Source organism: Chroicocephalus ridibundus, chromosome 8 (assembly GCF_963924245.1).
Source record: "Chroicocephalus ridibundus chromosome 8, bChrRid1.1, whole genome shotgun sequence".
In the NCBI taxonomy this organism is placed as follows: domain Eukaryota; kingdom Metazoa; phylum Chordata; class Aves; order Charadriiformes; family Laridae; genus Chroicocephalus; species Chroicocephalus ridibundus.
Window position 1 is genome coordinate 34,776,106 of NC_086291.1, and position 22,449 is coordinate 34,798,554.

The 22,449-nt window shown below is 50.1% G+C and overlaps 1 protein-coding gene across 1 annotated transcript in view; it reads left to right on the forward strand.

The window, feature by feature from the left end:
* SEC16B (SEC16 homolog B, endoplasmic reticulum export factor) overlaps positions 1–22,065 on the forward strand; it is an 80,439-nt gene extending 58,374 nt beyond the window's left edge. Inside the window, exon 28 of the transcript XR_010072337.1 lies at positions 19,189–22,065. The gene's annotated coding sequence lies outside the window, so the exon portion shown is untranslated. The remainder of the gene's footprint in view (positions 1–19,188) is intronic.
* Positions 22,066–22,449: the final 384 nt, after the last annotated feature.

The window sequence follows — 22,449 nt, forward strand, 5'->3', positions numbered from 1 at the left end:
AGCACCAGCCCTGTCTGAATGCTGACTTTGCAGCTGAAAAATTACTGATGGTCCCAGCTGGCCACGATGATGGAAGATCTTGTGGTGAGTGACCCCAGTGGTGGGACAATATTTGCAATTTCAGGTTGAGTGACTTGCAGTGATGCCCTCAACACCCCTGTCACCCCTGAGTCCTGCCAGCTAGAGAGGGCAGCAGAGATGCCACCGTAAATATTAACTCACTCCAGAGCAGTCTGTGATATTTGTAGGTGGCTGTTCACGTGTGTTCGTGTCTGGGCTGGTGAGCACTGGCGAAGGTGGGGTTTGGGTGGGAAGGAGAAAATATGGCCGTAGACCCTGTCCTGCTAGGAGATGTTCAGGGTTGCTTTAAAGTAAGACCACTTAGTAACTTGAAATGCTGGGAGAAGGAGAGCTTCCCAGCCACATCCTGGGATGGCCAGGGGTCCTTGCTCTGCGGACCCATGCCGTTTCACCGTGCTGACTCCCTCTGCTCTCTCCCTGTGGCTGGGTCTGTCTCTTATGTGTTTTGGCTGTTCCTCCCCAGCTCTGTGAGCCACGTGCCTTTGCTTGTTTGTCTGATCTGCTGATCTGTGGAGCGGCTGTTCCTGTCAAAGCAGGGTTAGGCAGCAGAAGGCAGACTTGCAAGCCTGTACTGGGGCAGGGAGTGAAGTTTGAGAAAGGGGTGCCGGGAGGGAATGCCTTCCGTGAGATCTGCATCCTGGCTGTGTCCCTTGTGCTGGCATGTTGCTGGCTCTCACGTTGTCTCAGGATCTCAGCATCAAATCTTTTGAGCAATTCGGGTTGTTCAACATGGTCCGTTGCAGAGCAGCATCCCAGGAGATGATCTTGTGTTGCAAACATCTAACATCTCCTGCGTGTGAACAGTAATCTACCCCAGGCAAGCCTAGCATCGCTGCCAGGGTACAGGGGATTAGCTCTCCTCTGTGGAGACTGGGATGGAGGAGGTCTTGGGTTGGCATGGTGCAGACTAGTCTTACCAGCTGTCTCCGTAAGCCGTGCCACCGCTGCTGAGAGGCAGCATGTGCAATCACGCCAACGTATGTAAATGTCTGTCTGACACAGCAGGTATAAATCATGCATGGGCAGCCAGAGACGGCAGGGAACACGCCTCCTCTAACCCCTACTCTGACTAGCGTCCTTGTGATGCCAAGGGGGTGGCAAGGGGCAAAGCTTGATGTCACTTCTTGGCACTCCAAGAGGATGTTATTCAAAGAGACGGTGACCTCTTCTGGCATGCAGAGCGCTGCCGGGGACCTCTAGCCCCAGGTCTGCGGCAAATCAAATGATGTGCTGTGGGAGAGGAGGGTTGGGACTCAGACATCCATCACCAACCTGCTGACCACAGAGGAGAGGAAGAATAAGCTGCCAGGAAGCAGCTGTCGGTCCTCAGAGGCGCTGGTAGCTTTAATCCTGGGGTGTCTTCTTACTCATCCATTAGTGGGTAATAACTGCGGCTCCCGGCACAAGCACCTTAATGGCTGCCTGGCCTGGACCAGCCTTAATTAAGACTGAAGAGTGGTTTCTTTTCAAAACCTGTGCTCAAATGTGTTTTTTCTAGTCTCTCACCTTCCCAGATGAGATTTCCTCGGCTCAGGGGTGGGCGGTTTTTTCTTTTCTTTAGTAGTTCCAGTGATTCACCAGTTTAAAAATGTGAGAAGACCGCGGGACACCTGACCAGACTTTCTTTCTGATCAACACATTCAGGGGATTTTATTATCTTTTCTCTTCCTCCCCAGACAGCTCAAGCTCCGAGGTAGCTCAGGTAGAAAGCTGCAAACTGCAGAAATTAATCTTTGCTGACAAAAGCTTCTTGACTAAGCACTGGTCTGGATTTGAGGACGTGCTTGAAGTTGCAGATGGTGTGTGAGAAGGGCACTCCCAGGTGAGCTTGAAAAGAGGGAGATAACACCAGGATGTGTCCCACACACATCCTACACACGGTGGTCGTTCGCAGCGGGGTGTGTACTTGCTGTGGGGCAGAGTTAAGGGTGTCTAGGCCACCTTTCTGGGCATGACAACGTCTGCCTAGTGGCACAGCCCTTGGTGTTGCTGGGGATTTTGGAGGGTAAGACCAGAAGCCATAGTGCCAGCCTGCAGAAATCTGCATCTTGCATGCAGGCTGCTCTGTAGGGCTGAGAGTTTTCTTCAGCTTGGAGGCTGTGCTCCAGCTCCTGTTCTTTGCTGGTGCAAGCCAGCTGATTTCAACAGGCCAGCCTCAGTTTATCTGAAACAAGAACGTTACCTTTGACCTCATCTGAATTCCCTGGTGTATCTTCTCCCTTGTGGTCTACTCAGGCCTCTGCTTTCCTTGCCTTGCTGACCCTCAGCTTCATGTCCAGCTTGCCCCTGCTGTTAGGGCCACCATCTCAGCCACAGGAGCAACGCTGGGTCTTGCCTGCTGGCTAATGTGTCATTGGAAAGGACAGAGGCTGCCATGCTCTCCCTCTTCCTAGTGCTTGCTTTGGCACCCTTCAGGGCTTGAGAGGGAGCACCTTCTCTGTTCTTACATGCTCTTTGCCCTGACAGCCTGCATGACCACCTGCAGACCTTGCTCAGCCCCCTCCAGTCTCCTGTGCTGTCCTTTAGGTTTCCTGGGGCTCAGATTGCCAGGGCTTTTGGTGTAGGTGTGATCCCTGCAGCACTCAATGTGCAGTCCTGCAGGGGACACTTGTTTGCTGCCTGAACCATGCTCCTCTGTGATGGACCTGCCTCTCTGCTGACCAGGAGGTGCTGGTTGATATGGCACTATGTGGCCTGACGTGCCTCTGGTCACGTGTGATGGAGCCAGAGCAGTGTGTGAGGGGCTGTTAACTTGTAGAGGAGTGTGGGCCAAAAAAGCTTCTGGAGAATGTCTCTGCTGTGGAGCAGGGCCTGGTCCAAAGTGAGAACTGCTGGGATCTGAGACTACATTTACGGAGGTTGTTGCTGGGTTGTTGGCACTTCTTTGTGTGCAGAGAGGGCTTTTGATCCACAGCTGAAACAGGTACTTTCACACCTGTCTGCATTTCACAGACTCTCCAGTTAGGGTCCACTGGTGTCTCCCCAAAGGACAGCTCAGTCACCTTAGGATGGTCTGCCCATGGGCGTAGGGAAGATTCCCCAGCTCACATGTCTCCAAGTGGGTTGCTGAGGGCAAGGCAAGCCTTTAAACACACCAAAGCAGGAGGAACAGCGGAACAGTTGCCTAAGCTCTGGACAAGTTCTCCCAAGGAGAAAAGACAGACCCAAGTGTTGCAACATCCCTTAAAGCTCTCTGTCCAACGTCGATTGAAATCTCTTGAAGTCTGGCCCATCCTGCACTCCTAAACCTCAGGTTCCCTGTCCCTGCTGACAGCTCTCTTCCACACAGGTGCCTGATGAAGGGGGAAATTCCTCCCAAGTTTTCCTAAGCCTTTCCACAAACAAGGCAAGGGGCCTCTAGGTGGCAATGTTTCTGTTCAGGACACCAGCAGCTGCTTTTCAGGCAAGCTGTAATGTTCCTTTTCGTGCAGAGCTTTGGAGAAGCTCTGAGATTTACGCTGGGCTGAAGTGGACAGCTTAGTACCCTGCTGTCTCTTATCGCTTCCTCAGTGAAAGTGGCTCTGCGACCTTAGGGGACCAGTGGTTTTAGCAGTCTGGACAGCAGTTTTCTGGCTGTCCTTCCCCTCAGTGTGAAGAAATTGGCTCAGGCTTGATTGCTCAGACAACTGTCCCTTGATCCGAGGGGGCACCAAGATTTTTGGACGTGATGGGAGTCCCTTACTGTGACTGGGAGCTGCTGGTAAAGGGCTTGGTGTTGTTGATGCTTGGCTTGTTTCCCACATGTGCTTGAGGACGCAGGCGGAGGAGTCGACTCCCTCTGATGCAGTCAGTGTGTGCAGAGGGTGCATGTGTGGAGGGCGCGTGTGTGGAAATAGGTCTGAAGAAGAGCTGGGAGGTTAGGGAAGGAAAATGTTGCTGGAGAGAGGACTGTAATTGCTCCTGCACATGCAGAGCCGTCACTTCCTACCTCCTCCCTGCACCTATCTTTGTTCAGTGCCTGAGTGATGTGGATGCTGGGCTCAATACCCTCTGCCTTTCCCAGGTCTTCTGCTATGATGCTGGGTGGAGACTACGTCTCAGAGGCTGTGCCCGTGTTTATCATCTCTGCTGCATGCCAGTGTGCCAGGTAGTTTCTTTGTTCATTAGTGTAAAGGGAGAAAGGATGGACAGAGGCTTGGAGGCCTACCAGAAGGCTTCTGACCCTCACTGGCTGCACGGACAGCCTTGGTTCAAGGAAAATGTTTCTTGCTTGCACTGCAGGGCCCTCCAAAAGCAGTCCAGGTGATGGGTTGCCTGAGGAGCCAGCTGCTGTGTGCCTTTGGCCTTTCCCTGGAGTCCGTGCAGCTCCCAGGGGACTGAGCTCACTGGGCTTCTCCTAACCATCAGAGGCTCAACCCGCCTGTGGTCAAGAAAAGGAGAGGAAGACTTGGTGAGCCTGGAATGTCTTCCTGCCTTTGGGCACTGAAATGCAGCACATGTACACTGGCATCCTGTAACTCCTGGGAGCTGGCAAGAAAATACAGCCCCTTGCCAAGGTCTGCAGAAGAGCCGAGCAGGGTGGCATCCAAGCACCATATTCAGCAAAGGTCTGAGCAAGAGATCAGGCGACTCCTTTGTACATGTTGTGGCTCCTCAGAGTTTTATGAATCCAAGTATACCCTCATCTTGGGAGGACTAGGTCTGTTTTGTGGACCAGAAATAAAGGCTAGACCCAGATCTTGCTTGAACTTGGCTGGCGTGGTGATAACAGCTGACCTGGGATCTGGGGCCACCTCTTCTTCGGCTTTTAGTGGTGGTTTGAGCTAATTCCTGCCGCTTCCACTGAGGGAAGCATTGAGATATGTGCAACAGCGTGTCCTACCCACGTGGCAAGGCTGGGAGTAGCCAGCCCTGCTCCTGAAGCTCTCCCCTTCCTCTCCATCCCTTCCCTCTCCCGTCTGCCTGGCTGGCCTAAGTCTCCCAGACTGGGCTCCTCGCCCGGGGCCACTCATGCTTCTCTTCACCAGTGCTGCGGAGGACCCTGGAGCCAGTCCTGAGCAGTGGAACAATGCTGGTGCCACAGCGCGTGGAGTGGGTATGGGGTGTCAGGGGGTGCAGGAGTTGCTTATCATTTCCTAGCTCTGCCACAGCAGAGGAGAAATTCTTCCTGTCTCCCTGTGTTTTGCTTCCCGCTGCATGAAACAGAGACAGTGATCCTTTTCTTGCCTCATTGAATTGATGCCAAAGGGGAGAGAGTGGCTCCTCCTTCCTGTTTTTCCCCCTGGCATGCATAACAGTCTCTTTGGAGTCAGCGTGCTCATGCCTGGGTTCTCCGATCCACCGAGAGACCTTCAACCCTAGCTTTACGGGAGCTGCCTCCCAGCCTCTCCATGTGCTCAAGGCCGTGCAAGAGCTCACTCTTGTCTCCAGCCTACGCAGGCACTTTCTCTGCCAGTCCTGCACCTGCAGCCCTGGGAAGACGGCTATAGTCATGCTGCAGCGGGCATGGACAATTGATTATAAGCGGTCGTAGATTACCTGGAGCAATGCTATTAAATTTAATACAGTTCTCCACTGGCTCTTGGGGCACAGCCTTGGGTTGTGTAACTGACATCTTGTTGCAAAGCATTTTGGGGACATTGCTAGGGGCGTGAAGCAAAGAGATTCAGCTGCAAAGCGGGAGAAGAAGATGAGTTTCTGTTGAGATTTATTTCCTGCCCAATAATTGCCCAGAAAAGCTGTGTAAACCTTCTCTGTTTGTGGAACAAATACTGCAAGAGTTACTGCTCTGACCTCTTTTTTCTTTTCCACCGGACAATTGTCTATGCCCTTGCTATTCCGAAGCCTCGATATGCTGCTGGCAGATTTATGCCATGTTGAAACACACCTCTTATTGCCTCTGAGTTGATTGCAAGAATGGAAACTCGTTTGCTGAAAAATAAACTCACTGCCACGCACCCTGCATGCCAAGATAGGCTTGAAGTTTAAAAGAACAATTTGGAGCACTGACCTCTTTTACTTGTCATCTCCTTGTCTTCTGTCACTGTGTCATCTGTGAAAGGTGGGTGACCAGCTCCAAGCAGGATCATCACTAGATTTAGGCAGGAGTGAGATACCTTGTGAGCAACCCACGCTGTGATGGAGCAAGGCCACTGCTCGCTGTGGGCTTGATGCCTCTTGAGGGAAGTGCTCTTCAGTGTGCAAGTCCTGCCCTGGCTTAACAAAAGCTTGTGGCAAAACCCCATGTGAACACTCTCACAATGACTTGGAAGTACATCCATCTTCCTTGGCAGCGATAGTAAATCAGATGAGGCATGTCCAGCGAGAGTGTGGAGTCCATTGCAAAATGCACTTAGTTTGTGTGTGGTTCAGGGCTTGCCCATGCTGAAGAGGAGCTCTCTGGAACAAACCTCTGAGTTGAAATCCTGTCCTGGGTGAGATCCCAGCAGTTTGTTAGTGTTTTTTGGGGTCTTAATCACTCTGTGAGCCTCTGATAGTGGTGCTAAGTGGCCCTCTTCCCTCTGTATCAACACAGAGCTGATAAGCCAACAGGGTTGCTGGTAGCCAGACAGCCTGGAGAGGCTGCATGAGGAAGGCCACTTAGAGTCATTGATCCTCCCCTTGGATGCCACACAAGAGCAGATGCCACTTGCAAAATCAGCCTCAGCTCCTCATATGTGTTGGGCAGCTGTGCGGTCCCTGCGTTTTCTGCACGACATCGCTACTGGGACTGTTTGGAGCCTGCCCCCACCTCCACCCTGCCGGCTTGCTACCAGAAAACAATCCTGTCCAAGCAGAGATGGTTCTGCCTGTAAGTTTTATTCTTGGTAATGCAGAATCTGTGGTAGCTGGTAAATGTCAGCCTTCATTAGGAAATATATATCGTGGGTGTGTTTCTGCTCGTGCCCAAACCTGTTGGAGGCTGCTGGTATTTCACCAAGTGTCTGGGTGGAGAATCAGACCCATATGTATGTATATATGTATGTATGTATGTGTGCACTTCCTCCTGCAGGTGACAGGAGAGTGGAGGGTGTGGGTTTTAATCTGTGTGTGCGTGGGCAGCTCTGCTGATGCTGTTTGTCAGCTGGAATCCCAGCACAGGGCTCTGCGGCATCAGCCGCGGCTTCCTTTTTGCCTTCTGTCACATTTGGAGAGAGGGAAGATGTAGCTATGTCTTGCAATAGTAGGTCAAAACGTACTGCAGCACTAAAGATCAGAGCAAAAGCTTTTTTGTACAAATACATGGTTTTATTCATCCTGTTATTTTCTTTATCGAATGCTTCCTTGCCTTTACAGAGCAGCTTTCAGCCCCAGGGAAAGCAAGCGTCTTGTTGGAAGGGAAGCCGGGCTAGTGACTGGAGTGGGTCACAGCTATGGAAGATGGGCCATCTGGACTTTTATTCCTGGCTCTGCTCTGGCCCCTTGTACTCCAGATCTCTCTGAAGACCTTGAGAAATGAAGAGCAGGGACTGTCGTTGCACATGTATGCAGCACATAGCATGGTGGCACACCCAGAGCATCTGTGGCACAGCAAGAAATGCTAGTCATGACAATTGCGCTATGATCAAGGATTGTTATGCTACTGAAGTGCAGCTGTTTCTGTGTGGGTAGCAGCCTGGCTAGGGTGCAACCTGGTTCGGGTGCTGGAGCAAGCTCTCTTACCCAGACGGAGCTCTGCCTGGGATTCTTCAATGTCCAGACGTGCAGACAGCTTATTTTTAAGGTCTCATTTGAAAGATGTCAGCTCCCCCTCCCTACTTTTCCCCCGGCAGCGGGCGCAGAAAACTAAATTTGTCTGCATTGGGACAGAGAGAGCTGGAGTAAACCAGCCGGGAGCTGCTCCAGACCTGCTGTGTTGAACAGCTGGCACAAAGCTGTCTGTCTGTCCATGTCTGAGGTGCTTGGGTGCTGCTGATGCTGGGGTGACAGTGACAACTACACAACGTTTTCCATTCCAGCTCCCTGTGTTTCAGAATTTACTGGAAAGTTTGCCTTGTGGGCATGAAGTTTTATCTGACTTGGTCCATGGCTTGATTTATTTTTTTTAAACGTGAGGCAAAGCTGTCCCTGTTTTCTGGGAGAAAGGTTAGGAGCTACACTCCTTGTCTTCCTTCCTAAGACCTTGAGAGGACCCCAGAGTGGAAATGGTGCTGGAGAAGAGGTTGAAGCACAGCCTGCGAAGAGCCCATGTTGCTCAGGGGCCTTTGAGTATCCTGTAAGTAGTGCACAGGAATGGGAATTGCGAAGGGCTCAATATTTTCAATTTGAGCCTTGCTACCCACAGCTGCCTTTTTGGGATTGTTATTGACTGATGCAGATTGGTGGAGGGGAACACAGGACAGATGTTTGAATGGGTGTGTGCTACACTGGCTGCTGTGTGTCTGCATTAAAGAGGAGATTCTTCAAAGTGAGTCCCTTCCTGAGACTATCTGAGGGATGTGCGGTGTCTGGGGGCACGAGCAGGGTGGGATCTGTTGTTCCTTTTCACCTCCTTCTACGACTGGAGCATCCATCTCTGTCAGACTGCTGCTAATGAGTAAGTTAAGCAGCATCTCCTTACTGGAAACTCTTTTCAGTCCAATTAAGATCTTGCAACATGTCAGTTGTGACAATAAAAGTGAATTAAGTCTCATTTCTCCTTTTTTACGATGTTTATTAGAAGATGGGAATGCTCGCTTAGAGGAGCTAATAGCGGTTATTTATTTGTCAGTGGTACTAAGAAGCCCCTGCTCAGGCTAGGGACCTGTTGTGCCAGATGCTGTGTGTGCCCTCAGAAGGAATGGGAGCCAGCCCCGGAGAATGGATTGACCACATGGGGAGAGCCCAGGTGAGGCATGCAAACTCCCATGGCTGTTCTGCCCCAGCTGCAGGACTTGCTGCTGCTTGGAGACATTTGAGACCATTGGAGCCAGCATACTGCTCAGCAAAGAGTACTCTGAGTGGCAGAATCTCTCCTCTGACCACTTGTTGTCCTTGTTGCAATACCTCTGCCTTCACCAGCTGGTCCCGGAACTGATGGGGAGCATGTGTTGGGGAAGCAGGTGGAGAGGCACATTGCACAGCTGTATAAACCTCTCTTCTTGAGGAGGCCAGGGTAGAAGTGAAAACTGAAAGCTTTAACTGTGGAGTATGGCTTGATGGGAAGGGTAAATTATGGCAAGAAGAGCATCTGACAGTCTTGTGGATTCCTTCTGTTTCAGATGGCTCTATCCCTCACCCCCAGGCCTTTGTTTGCAGGCAGAGGAGAATGGTTAATTCATCTCCCCTCTCAAACTGTTTTGATTCAGTGGCTTGGACAAGACTTAAAGCAAGCTCTTCCAGGAGCTCGGGCTGCTAGTCAAGATACTTTTCAGCACATCTAAAGGGGCAAGAGAGTTATTATTTTATTGCCTGGAGGAACTCGGGCAGGAGGATGCAATAGTAAAGGCCTGTAGGAAAGTTCAGTGCACCAGCTTGTTTTCAAGGGGAGTTTGGTTTGTGCTTCTTAAAACTGGTTGACTCCATCCTTAACTGATATGCTTAAAGGATCCAGCAACCGGGAGCAGAAATCCAAGGATACGGAGGCACCGGGACTAGAGAAGCAGGCCAGGAAGGAGAAAGCCATGTGCCAAATCATTGATCTTCCCCTTCTGTCTGTCCTGCAGAGAGCCAAGTCCAGAGTCAACCCACAGTGCCTCTCCCTGTGAGGGAGGTCCCATGCCATCGCTGGAGGAAGGGGTGAGGGTCTGCTCCCCCTTGCCCTGAGGTTTGGCAAGGTCACGTGGTAGGAACGTGCCGCAAGCAGACTTTACTGAAGGTAGATGTAGGGGGAAGCATTCATGACAGCAAGACAGATTGTCCTGTGGGTCGCTGCAGACCCACGACTGAGCGGTTGGCTGCTGGGCTCTGCCCATAGCCTGTGTTTTGGACTTCCAGATGTCTGATGTTCAGCCTGGCCCTGCCTGCGCCCCTGTAAGTCTGGTGGACTTGGCAGTGTTAGGTAGATGGATGGACTTGGTGATCTTAAAAGTCAACCTAAATGATTCTACGATTCCTGCTTGGCTCCTGGGCTCCTTTGTCAGGACTTTTTGCTTTGCGCTGTTGATGCTGAGGAGTGTTATCCAGACTCAGGATCCATCCGTGGCTCTGGCTTCATGTAAACATGGGTTTGGGTTGCCTGTGAAGGCCATCACGTGGAGGACAGAAGTGGGGCCCTTTGAAGATCATATTGGAGGTGAGAATGGGGAGAGCTGGGGGAGGTGAGGCTGCAGCAGGGTGTGCTGGCTGGCTCCCTTGCTCCCTCGGCAGGATCTCCAGGCTGGGATGAACCGGCAGCAGCCATACCACAGGCTGGGCCCCTGCTTACTGCCTTGTGACAACAACACACTGGGGCTCTGCCCTGTCTACCAGCCCACCTCGCTGCAGTGCAGTGGCCTGAATCTCCGTCTGTATCAGAGGGGAAAGCATCCTTCTTGTTTCTGTCCCACAGCTGTTGATGTTTTGAAGCTAAGACAACATTTAAATGATTAAAAAAAAAAACCAAACCAACAACACGGAGCCTTGGTTTATCAAGGGAGCTTCTAATGAGCAGAAAGGGAGGGGGAACAGACACGGGAAGGGCAGCAGAGACTAACAGCCTGGCAGAGCACTTGTCATCTTGACAACACAATAAGTTTCAAACTGGGCTCACTCTTGACGTTTGCCTGAAGGTATATTTAACTAGTACAGGAGATGCTGGAGCAGAAGTGTGCACCTTTGAGCCCATGGAAGCCTCAGTGGGGGTTAGCCAGGTTTCGGAAGGTGGGAGATGCGCTCCACATGGAAAATGTGCATCCTTGCATCCTTCCCTCCCTCTCTGTCTGTGTGTAGCCAGACTGAAAGACTGTGCTCGCAGCTTGGTGAGAGAGGACGCTAATGAAGCGTGAACCGGCTGCGCTCAGTGGCGGCTCCTGTGCTATCTGCCACCAGCCCGCCTGCCTGCCCACTCCTTCCTTTCATTCTTTCTGTATTTGCATGTTGTGTTTGACGATCAGAAATGTGGGATTCTCTTTGAAGAGAGAGGGACGGCAAACAAGCAGACAGAGTGGGAGCTCAAATTCTCCTTTCCCTGGGGTAGGCTAAGTGTTGGAGGAGGTACAAGGCATCTGGAGGGGATTTACAGTCTTTGGGACCTTGGGGCTGATTGGAGGAGACCCTGGGTTTTGCAGGTTGTGGGGTGCAAAGAAGGGTTTTTTGAGTAGCTCCTAACTCTGCCCAGAAATACTTACTGATTTTTTTTTTTCCAGTCCCTGATCATAGGCCCTGACTTGTGGTGCTCCAGGGCTTCTGCTGCTGTGTACACTGTCCTGACCTCCGACCCTTCTCACCCCAGAGACCTCCTTCTCTGTTAGCCCAGGTGCCCAGGCTCTTCTCCCCCACAGCACCTGGCACTTACCTCCCTTTCTTCTCCCAACATTTCAATGCTTCAACCAGGCTGTTGCTCACTTTCTGTCAGTGATTTCAGAAACCAAGATACAAACTGTGTTTCCAGAAATCCTAAGATGGCACCTACAGACCACAGGCTTCTGTGTTGCGTCTGCATTCCATGCATACAGGAGTGCAAGACATCCTCTCCCCAAACCCGCCTGCTACCAAAATAGGCCAGGCAGTCACAGGAGAGCAGGATGCTTTATGTCTGGTCCTGTGTCGCGAGAAGTTTCTGTGGCAGAGCTTAAGGCCAATGTGTTGACATTGGATGCTGCTGAAAATGAACGTGTTTGTTTTTTTTTTAATAGTGAGTGACTTTTTGGCATTTCTGAGAAGCAAACCCCCAACTAGGAGGCAGAACAGGCTGGACACATGAGATGGGGATTGTGCAGTGAGCCAGAGCATCTGCTGCCTTGGGGGGGTCTGAGTTGTCCTCCTCCTGCTTTTGTCACATCCGCAGGCATCTCATGGCACGTCACCTGTGCGCAAACAACATCTGTAAAGGGTGCAAATGCAAGTCTGCGTTCGTACTGGCATTGCAGAACAAAGCCAGCTGCTTTCCAAAATCAGTTATAGCAGGAGGAGATTGAAATACAGTGTTAGGAACTGGAGTGGGGGCCTCGTGCAGGAGTCTTGCCTGGGAACGGGTCCCTGCGGTGGTATGGGGAATGGGCTGAAATCAGTGATGTTAGTCCATGCTTGTCTTTTGTGGCGGTACAGTTTTATCTTCCTTTGCAGATTGGCTTTAAGATATGGGAAAGCATTGACGTTCTTCCCACAGGAGCGATTTGCTGAGGTCCTTAGCTGGTACAAATCAATCAAGCTCTAACTCACAAAGCACCCTATGGGGACGCAACTTCGATAGGAGCCTTCCCTCTGAAGTTTGATGTGATTTCCTTTTCTTCCAGCCACATATTTCCCTCTTTTAATCACAAAAATAAAAGCTGTGTCCAGGACTGGCATAGCCCAGGAGCTGGTCCCCACCTCCTTTGTCCCAGCCTTTGTGCCCTCCATCAGAAAACCATGAGTCATCACCTCTTGGCTCCACCAGCCTTGTAATTTTTTTCTCTCCTGCTCATCCCCCCCACCCCAGCTGGGGTGAAGAAGCGAGAGAGCAAATAGGAATAAATACCTCCAGCCATAAAAGTGAAATAAATCAATACCTCTTCTCTGAAGCCAGAGATGCTTAATAGGCAAGGATCACTGCCAGATTGTAAAAAATGTGTTTAGTGTGCGGCTGGGGCAAGTTTAACCCTTGGACATAAACAGCTGAGCAGCTTCTCTCACCTCTGAATTAAATAACTTTAACTGTGGAGGGCTGTGATTAATAGAGGCGCCTCTGGTTGGGATACATCAGGTACTTTGTGCCTGTGGATCATCTGGGCAATTGCCTAGAAGGGAGAAGTTGTTGCCAGGTCCCTTCTGCAGGTACAGCGGTACTTTTTTTTCTCCAAAGGGACAGCTCTATTTACGGGCAAGGTAGCTCTCGGACACTGGGCTGAGCTGGTGGGGACTTCAGCTGCCCTTCCCGGGAATTAAGGACCTTTCCAGCTCTCCACTCTGCCTTTCTGCAGTGGGAACGCAAAGGAAGAAAGCTAGGAGGAGGCAACCCTGTCTAAACAAACTTGGTATTGCCCATGCTGGGAAAGAGCTGAGGGAAATTCATGCCCCAGATGCCTGGGGCTTTCTCAGCACGCAGGTGCGAGTGCCTGAGTGTCACCACGCTGAGGGAATAAGAAGAACTGTCCCGGAGTAATAATCTGTTTCAGGTGGATATGAGAATTTTAGTCTGTTTTCTTTGCAGGGCCACTCCAAGGTTCTGCTCTGGGAAGTGTTTTGTTATCCTGCACAGCTCTCTGGCATGTGTTCCCTATCTTTGCCTGGCCAGTGGAGCTGGACGACACAGTAAATCTCCTGTGTCTCAAAGCTGTGATGGGCTGGAACTCCAGTCCCAGCCTCTAGAATTTTTAATTTTTTTTTTTTTATTTTCCTTCTAGGAGGTCCCATCCCAGGACATTCCTAACTTTCTGGTCAGTTTTCCCTAAAGAGTATGAGGCACCAGCATAATGATATACAGCAATGGTTGGAGTAATCGGGATTGTAGGAAGCTCCAGTGAGGTGTTCCTGATGGGCTGGGGAAAGCGTCAGCACTGCTGTTGGCTCGTTTGGTGAGACCCCATCAGGAATGGTGGGGATGCTCTGGCCACTCTTTTTTGAACATCAGTGAAGTCAAATGGTAGCAGATATGAAGACGCCCACAGAGAAATCCAGGGACACGAATATCCCATTGTATTTAGAGTTTGGCTTCACAAAAACAAGGCTGAGAGGTGATGTGCTGCCTGTATATTGGGTCAGAAATAGTTGTTAGGGAGAAGAACTATTTAAAATAAGAAGATGTTGGCACAAGGACAGCTAGTTACGTACTGGCCATGAATCCAGGAGGCTGGTGACAAGCAAAAGGCTCCTGCATTTTACATGGTGGTCCCGCTTCCAGTGGTCGTGGAGTAGGAAGCACTGGGACTGTTTAAAGCAAAGCTAGGCAGGAGTAATTACTTGATGTGACTCTAGCACTCTCAGAGGCTGGATACAGGGATGTGGGGTTTCTTGCTAGCCTTATTTATGATGGTTCGTGTGCCTTTTGAGACTCACACTCGTGTGCCTTTTGAGACTCACTGCCTCGTGAGACTCACACTCAGTTAAGTGCTGCCTGAACGTTTTCCTGAACGGTGGCAGAAGCCTTTTGCCAAGAAGAGCCACGTGATGGAAGTTAACTTTGTATTTAGGAGCTGGTGGCATCTGACACAGCTCTGAAGAAGGCGTCTGGTTTCTGCATGAAAGGAGTGCACGTTGTACTGGGAAAGATGTTCCTGGAAACACTTGTATTTGTTTTGATTTTTCCTCATGCATAGAGGAAATTACATCTCTTGCTAACATAGTTATGGCAAGCAGGGGTTATGGGAGTTACTTAAGTAGCAATGGAAAAGGCTATTCCAAATGGGCATGATTTTGCCTTCCTCCCATGGACAGTATTGCCCTTGGTTGGGACAGTACAAACAGGTTGAGGTCATGGTTGGCGTAAAATGGGCAGGATCTGTTCCATCATGTGCACAAGGCATTCTTTATGGGCAGGAGGGGAGAAGAGCCCCAAAACCCAGCTTTTTCTGACTCTTGACACCCTGTCTCTACCTTACTCTGCTGTCTGTCAAGGCTTGGCTTGATTGGCACCTCCTGCTCCTCTCTGCCAGACTTTCCAGTTTGGACCTGAAGGTTCTTGTAGTTAGAGCAGGCACAGTCACTGGTAGTTCTCCACACTTAAATCTACTTGTTCTCAGCCCCTCGACCCCATCAAATAGGTGCAATTCACCTGATTGAGGTCTGTGAAAGCTTACTGCCTCCAAGACCCCAGTTTTTGGGGTGAACTGTTGTCCTGTGGACCTCAAACATCTTCTGTGTGGCTTTGCATTTGTCATTCCTTCCTTGCAGCCTCCTCTGCTTCCAAACTTGGGAGAAAATACTCTTGATTGTGCCTGAAGAGCCGTCTGTGAAAGTCAGGCCATGGAAGAGCTGGTGAATTGCTTTTCTGCCCAAGGCAAGCAAAGTGCTCTCGGTAGGGTAATCAATCTCCCTGAGAGCTCCCCCAGCTGAAGGCAATTGCCCTGACTTTATGGAGTGTGTAGTGTCTTCCCTGTAATGGCCATGAGTCCCCCCTCCCAACCAGCAGCATGCAGCAGCTCACCCATGGGATGGAGAGTGTATGTGTGCGTCTTTAAAGGTGGTAAAATGCTTTGTGGAGGAAAGCTCTGTCCATTACGTGTGCCAACAGGAGAGCTCCCAGCACTTCAACTTCCTTGGCATAAAACCACAGCGGCAGGTCAATCCTGGAGAAATAAAACGAACCCAATCGAATTAGCCCAGGACCATGCAGAGGAGGTGGGGAATGTTTTCGCAGCATTTCATCCTCTCTTGCAGGTATCAAATCATTGCGGGTAATTTTTCAGCTTGCTGCAGTTCAAACCAGCAAGGGTTTGATGATTAATCCTAATGAGGGAGAGAGGCCAGCTCTTTGATGGTCCAACAGTACTATGTTACTCTTGTGCTTCCTGAAATGGTAAGAAGAGGCAGGCACCGGCTGGTTTTTTTGGAGTCCCCTTTTGCTTCCTCCACAGGCTTTCTAATGATGTGTCTGAAGGCTCAAAGGGTTTGGGGGAAGGATGCTCCCTAATGTCAGCTGGCAATGGGCTGGATAGGCTCTGGCTTGATGGCTCCCCCAGGGCAGGAGCCGTCACAGGGGCTGGGATTTCTCCGGAGGCTGGGAAGTAGCTGCCAGGCGGGTTCTGGGATGGGGGAAGGGAAAGACTTAGTTTCTTTCAGCATCTGAGGGTGGATTAAGTGGAGCGTTCCTTGTTAGCTAATTGAAACAGTCAAAATGTCAAATGAGGCATTTCAATAATAGTGATGTTAGGAGCTTTACGTTTTTATTTCTTTCCCTCTCTCTTTTGTATTGTGCCTTCAAGACATAGGGACCTAAGTCCCTGCCTCTACAGAAACCCTCTTAAACAGGGGCTTCAGGGGGGATGGGGCAAGGACAGGAGCTGTTTTAATCCCCTCCAATTCCAACATTATTGTGTTTCAGCAAATATTTTGCGAAAGGATTTTCAGCCTGAACTTCAAACAGGCAAATGCCTCACTCCAGCGACTCGGGGAGCTTTGCAAATTTAGAAAAGAAAATGAAGATTGTTTTAGCTGACATTTAAACCTCTTCTCTTCTCTTTTCCCAGCCTGTCAGGAAGCTTCATACACTTTGGGTCAGACGCTCTTTCCCTGAAGAAGAAAAGGATATTTATAGCTGGGTAGGACCATAACAGGGAAATCTCTGGGCTGCAATACCTGTCAGATGCAGTTACTTATGGCCCCAATAGTAACAGCCAACCTGGAATCCACTACAGGGAAGTAAAAAGGTGAGGGTCCAGCCCTGGGACACACAGAGGGGTCTAACCCAGGTAATTCAGCCTATTTCCTGGAGGGTTAAGGTAGGCTTGGCCAGAGCGGGGCATTTTCTGGGCAAATGTTTCACCTATGTCTTGCTATGCTTTGTTGTCCTTCTGAAACTTGGGGCGTGCCAGGGGGAAATGACACAGAGAGATCTTGAGGGGTGGTCTGGATCATTCCTGTCCCTTGGGGAGGCAGGGAAGGGGTTAACTAGAGATGCTGAACCCAAAGAAAAACAGCTTATCACACAGAGAGGCTGTGACTTGCTTGCCCTGGGTGGTTAGGAGTTCCGGAGGGGCTGATGGAGCATCTGGCTGCAGGTCTTGGTTCCTCCTTGCTCCCTCTCAGCCAGGACTGAAGCCAGACCAGTGACGCTGAGCAGTGAGCAGCTGTCTGGGCTGTGGTTGGAGCAATTTACTCCCAGGGATTAGAGTGATTGAGGTTTTTTAAGGTAAAGACAGCTTGCAAAGAAAAAGCAGTGTGTCTGGGGACAGCAGCGCTCTGCCGCAACCTGCTCTTTGTGTCAGACAAGCCATGGGTAAGAATTTTTGTCTGAACATCACCTCTGATCCGCCACTGGTCCAGAAGGAGGAGAAGGGGGTGGGCGGCTCTGCTGCAGCCTTTGGGGAGCTCACTGTGTGGGGCTGGGGAGGTGGGTTGTGGTTGTCTTGTGCGGCTGATGGGGCCGCACAGAAGGTTTTAGCATAAGCGTTTCTAGAACCTGAGCCCTGGAGCTTGCACTGAGGCCCCAGGTATGGCACTGAAGACATCTTGATGTAGTACAAGGTAGCTGGAAGCTGGATGAAGGTTGGCGTCAGGCTAATGTGGTCCTGGGGCTGTTATTTCTGCATGGTGTTGGCTTATTGGACTATAGTGTGGAAATCTCTGGTGAGCTTAAACTAGACCTGGGAGCATCTCCCGTGGCGTAGGTCCATGCCTTCTCCTTTTGGCCATCATCGTCCGATTTCTTTCTGTATTTTCCCATGTCTCCCTAGACCTTAAAGGAAAAAAGTCCAGGTGCAACACCTGGAGAAGGAGCCATGGTGACGTGTCCTTCTTCTGGTGGGGATAGGGTTAATTTTCACAAGAAGCTGGGGTGCGACACAGCCAGGATGGCTGACCCAAACTAGCCAAAGTGGTATTTGATACCATGTGATGTCATACTTAGTATACAGGTGGGGCAGCTGGCCGGGGGGGCAGGAATCGCCGCTTGGGAGCAGGCTGGGCATTTTGGGTTCCAGTTGGTGAGTGGTTAAATTGTGTATTAATAGTTTTTGTATATTCCTCTATCAGTATTATTGTTGTTGTTTTGCTGGTCCTTTGCTGTTCCACCTTTTTCTTCCGATTCTCCTCCCATCCCAGCCAGGGGGGAGGAGTAAGAGACCGTCCACGTGATCTTTGTTGCTGGCTGGGGCTAAACCACGACAGTCCTTTTTGGCACCTAACGTGGGACTCGAAGGGCTGAGATAACGACAGATCTGGTTAAAACAAGTTTGTTATGTGCATTTATTATATTAGGTAAATAGTCATGAGTCACAATGGCACTTTGTTTGTTCACATGGTTGTGTTATGTAAATTCTTAGATGCACTATGTACTCCCCGTGGTGCTGTTTATCGCCTCTGGGAGGGGGATCAGGATTATCATTATGCTGTCCTCTATAATATTGATTTATGATATGATAACATCAGTGTTCACGAGGATAAGTTGTTATGTTTATGCAGCATTGCTGTCTTGCCTGTACCTTGGGCACCATCTCTCAGAATTTATTAATAATCGCACCCAATCTAGGGGGAAACAGGGGGAGACACTTTCCTCTGCTCCTTCACCTCCCTTTTCTCCTTTGGGCCAGGTCCAACAGCTTTTGAGAGTTTTGAATATCCTTGGGATGTTCAAACTGGCATGTTCCTATTGTTATGTCTCCTGAATGTGTTTTAGGTCTTGTTTACGGTTAAACAACTATTTAAGACTACCACCCAGAGATCTGCCCCCAGGCTGGATAGTCATGGGTGGCACTGGCGCATGGGAGAATACAAGCAGATATCTGGAGAACTTTTCACCTCCAATGGTTTGGAACTTCACCCCTGAACAACTACAGGACCCTGATAGAGTGATAGAATATTTGAAAGGAAAACACTGTGGCGGCTATTCCAGAGAGGCATAACTTACTGCATTGTGCTGGGCCCTGGCCAGCGCCTACCAAACGCTGCTCGATATTATGCAGCACCCTCAGGGGAAAGAGAGGGAAACCAGACTGACAGGCGCTGGGGCTGCTCCAACCCCTGAGACAGGTGATGGAGCTGAACCAGAAAACCAACCTGTGCCGGTATCAGTCACCCCTGTAGAGAAGAGGAAATACACAAAGAAATCGGTTTGCATAGTAAGGGATGAGTACGGATCAGGGCCATCATGAGAACAGGAGGAAGAGGCAGAACCGGAGATAATCACTCGATCCCTGTCCCTGAGTGAGCTGCAAGCTATGCACAAAGATTTCAGGTCTTCAGGGAGGTCATATTGTCACCTGGCCACTCCGATGCAGGGATAACGGGGCCAGTAGCTTGAAATTAGAGGGTAGGGAAGCCAGGCAGCTGGGATCCCAGTCTAGGAAAGGGGACATTGACAAGGCCATTGGGAAAAAGACACCAGCCCTCAGCCTCCGGAGGCATGAGGGAAAGGTATCCCTTCAGTTACTGCAATATCCCTTCAGCACTGATAGTGCTGATGTATTTTCTCAGTTTCTTTGGCAGCTTTCACTTGGAGAGGTGTCCAGCACACCTGGAATCAACTGACCCAGGGGTGGAAACACAGCCATACCTTTGCCATGGACTGATCCAGACGGCACTGGAACAGGGTGAAGCTTGGGAACATCTGCAGTACATTGATGATCTTCATATGGGGCAACACAGCAGAAGTTTTGGAGAAAGGGAATAAAATAGTTCAAATCCTTCTGAAAGACAGTTTTGCCATCAAACGAAGTAAGGTCAAGGGACCTGCACAGGAAATCCAGTTTTTAGGAATAAAATGGCAAGATGGATGCCATCAGATCCCAATAGATTTGATCAACAAAACAGAAGCTATGTCTCCACTGACTAGCAAGAAGGAAACACAACTTAGGTGGATGCATATTCCCAATTAGAGTCTTAGTGATAGTCCTCTCTATCAAGTGACCTGGAAGAAGAACAATTTTAAATGGGGCCCTGAGCAACTACAAGCCTTTGAACAAATCAAACAGGAAATACTTCATGCAGTAGTTCTGGGGCCAGTCCAGGCAGGGCAAGATGTTAAAAATGTGCTCTATGCTGCAACTGGGGAGAATGGCCCTACTTGGAGCCTCTGGCAGAAAGCACTGGGGGGCCTCGAGGTTGACCCCTAGGGCTTTGGAGTCAGAGATACAGAGATCCCCAGATATAGATTTCACTGTCCTCCAACTGAAAAAGAGATATTGGCACCATGCGAAGGGGTTTGAGCTGCTTCAGAAGCGGTTGGTGCTGAACCACAGCTCCTCTTAGCACCTTGAGTGTCGCTGCTGGGCTGGATGTTCAAAGGGAGGGTCCCCTCTACACATCATGCAACTGATGTGGGAGCGGAGTAAGTGGGTTGTGCTGATCACACAGCAGGCTTGAGTGGGAAACCCCAGTTGCGCAGGAATTCTGGAAGCGATCATGGACTGGCCAGAAGGCAAAGATTTCAGAATATTACCAGAGGAAGAGGTGACACGTGCTGAAGACGCTGCACTGTACAATAAACTACCAGAAAATGAGAAGCAATATGCCCTGTTCACTGTTGGGTCCTGTAGTACTGTAGGAAAACATCAAAGGTGGAAGGCTGCTGGGTGGAGTCCTACACAACGAGTTACAGAAACTCAGTTTGTGGAAGTGAAAGCTATCCAGCTGGCTTTAGATGTTGCATATCAAGAAAAGTGGCCAGTGCTCTATCTCTACACTGACTTGTGAATGGTGGCAAATGCTTGGTGGGGGTGGTTACAGCAGTGGAAGCAGGGCAACTGGCAGTGCAGAGGCAAACCCATCTGAGCTGCCCCATCGTGGCAAGATATTGCTGCCCGGCTAGAGAATTTGGTTGTGAAAGTAGATCACATAGATACCCATGTATTTACGAGTTGGGCCACTAAGGAATATCAAAACAACCAGCAAATGGATCAGGCTGCTAAGACTGAAGTGGCTCCGGTGGATCTGGACTGGCAACAGAAGAGTAAATTATTTATAGCTCGGTGGGCCCATGACACCTAGGCCATCAAGTAAGAGATGCAACATATAGGTGGGCTCGTCACTGAGGGGTGGACTTGACCATGGACACTATTGCACAGGTTATCCACGAATGTGAAACGTGCTGCAATCAAGCAAGCCAAGTGGTTAAAGCCTCTCTGGTATGGAGGACGAAGGTTGAAATATAAATACGGGGAGGCCTGGCGGATTGGTTACATCACACTCCCACAAACCCACCAAGGCAAGTGCCTTAAGCTCACAATGGTGGAAGCAACCATTGGCTGGCTGGAAACATATCCTGTGCCCTGTGCAACCACCTGGAACACTATCCTGGGCCTTGAAAAGCAAGTCCTGTGGCGACATGGCACCCCTGAGAGAACTGAGTCAGGCAATGGGACTCATTTCTGAAACAACCTCATAGACACTTGGGCCAAAGAGCGTGGCATTGAGTGGGTATACCACCTTCTCTATCACACGCCAGGCTCTGGGGACATAGAGCGATACAATGGACTGCTAAAAACTACACTGAGAGCAATGGATGGTGGGACCTTAAAACACTGGGATACACATTTAGCAAAAGCTACCTGGTTAGTTAACACCAGGGGATCTACCAATAGAGCTGCCCCTGCCCAATCAAAACTTCCACGTACCGTAGAAGGGGATGAAGTCCCCATAGTGCATATGGGTGCACTTGGTGGGTGATGCGGAAGGTTGGGGAGATCTGATGTGTACCTCATGGGGATGGGGATTTGATTTTGGGTGAGAATAGCCAATGAATCAAATTCGAGGATGTTAATTGCTAAATAACCTTGCCACTGTGTGTCGTCACCACTACAATTGCCATGTGCCATATCAATGGTAGTACAGAACGGTTCACCCAGACTAATGAAGGATGAACTTTGATGACAACTGAGTAAAATGCAGCGGTGATGGGAACAGAACTGGCTGCAGCAACTGGCGCCCAGCAACTCCCTTGAGATCAACATCTTCAGCCTGCAGACTGTGGGCATGGGTCACACCAGATACACCATCTGCGAGCTCTGGATACAGCATGCAACAGTCCAGCACCACACACCGTCTCTTCTGCCCTGAGAGACTGTTGTGGCAGATGGAGCTATAAGTCCATGAACTCAATGGACGTTTTAGAGGTATGGCCCATAGATTAAGGGAATGAGATCTCTGTGCATGTATGTGTGTGTATATATATATATTTCAAAAACAGGGAAAAGTGGTGGTCATTCACTGGAAAGCGTATGATCCAGGCATGACATAGACGGTATAGAATAAGGGGTGGATAATCTCCTGGTTCTGGTGGGGATAGCGTTAATTTTCACCAGAAGCTGGGACGGGGCACAGCCAGGAGGCTTACCCAAACTAGCCAAAGTGGCATTTGATACCATGTGATTTCATGCCCAGTATAGAGCTGGGGGAGCTGGCGGGGGGGCAGGAATCGCTGCTTGGGAGGGGGCTGGGCATTTCAGGTTCCTGTCAGCGAGGGGTTAAATTGTGTATTAATCGTTTTTGTATATTCCTCTATCAGTATTACTACTGTCTTTATCCCAACCAGTGAGTTTTGTCTTTTCCTTCCAGTTCTCCTCGCGTGGTTCTTTGTTGCCAGCTGGGGCTAAACCACGACATGTGGTCTGTCCAAGAGTTCTGGTTGAACCGTAAGGGTGTGGGGACCCATCCTCTGTGGAACGGGGGTGTAGGTACCACACAGAGCTGTGTAGGGTGCTATCGGCACACTTTTCTCGTAGGAAGACCTGCCTGGGT